We start from the raw sequence: 1,110 nt of genomic DNA on the forward strand, positions 1-1,110 counted from the left end.
TCTTGATGCCGATATAAAACCCATTGGTCGGGTAGAAGAACGCAAAGAGAAAATTTCACCACTCCACTTTACTTTGTTATGAATTAAGTTCGGCCAGAATGGGTTAAAGTTGTTTTGCTTAGCCCAGGTTAAAATTTAAAATGTTAAAATTGGGTAGATGTTGGTGTTGAACAAGAAACCTCTATAAACGTTTTCTGAAACATTGCAATTATAGAGAAACTTCATTTAAATATGTCAAAGGAAATTTTTTCAATCATCTTAAATTTTCTCTAGCTATTGTAGTTAAGAGATATATACAAAAGAAATTAATAAAACCAACAGGAGCAAAGCTATGTAAAAATTAATTAGGGAAACTGGTTTTTGAAAGTTTCACGAAATATGGGAAATAATAACAACAAAAAAAATGTCGGAACTAAAACTTAGCACCTAACATAGAGGCTTGGTGATTACTTTCAATTTACATCTAAAACGGTGCACATTTACAAAATATTTAATCATAATTTCGTAAACAGCAAACTTAAGCACAACGCAAGCTTTGGTATTGTTGGTATAAGCTTGAATAATAACAGGTAATTGTTCATTTTAAAAATCAATTTAAACAGTACAAATTACAAATGTATTTTAAAAAATTGAGGTTTTTAGCCCCACATGATGCATGAGTGAATTTTGTTTGACCTACCATAACTACTGCTTTAATTAATTAACAAATCTTATTTTAACATTAGAGTCATCAGTAAATATTCCACTATATTAGATTGAAGTAATTTTTCGGATGCATCTGAAACCATCATTATTCAGGTTGTTCAGAGCTTATAAGCTTTAAACAAGTGATAGCTAAGCAGTATTCTTCATAGTTGTATGATTGAAATGGTATTATTGGAGTAAAATAATAGAAAGCTCATAATCGGACAAGTCACGGCAGAGAATATTGAAACCAATATTCGAGAGATCTGGGCATCATCCATAGAGTTTTGTGTCCATTTGGAGTATACTTCCAAATCATCAACTTTACCATGATGGATTCGCTCCAGGGAGTATAACTATATAAACTCGATATTGTAGGGTCAAGATCATACTGCACTATTTTTTAGATTTGATCACATATCCAAA

The sequence above is a fragment of the Anthonomus grandis genome, chromosome 9 (assembly GCF_022605725.1).
Source record: "Anthonomus grandis grandis chromosome 9, icAntGran1.3, whole genome shotgun sequence".
Taxonomy (NCBI): domain Eukaryota; kingdom Metazoa; phylum Arthropoda; class Insecta; order Coleoptera; family Curculionidae; genus Anthonomus; species Anthonomus grandis.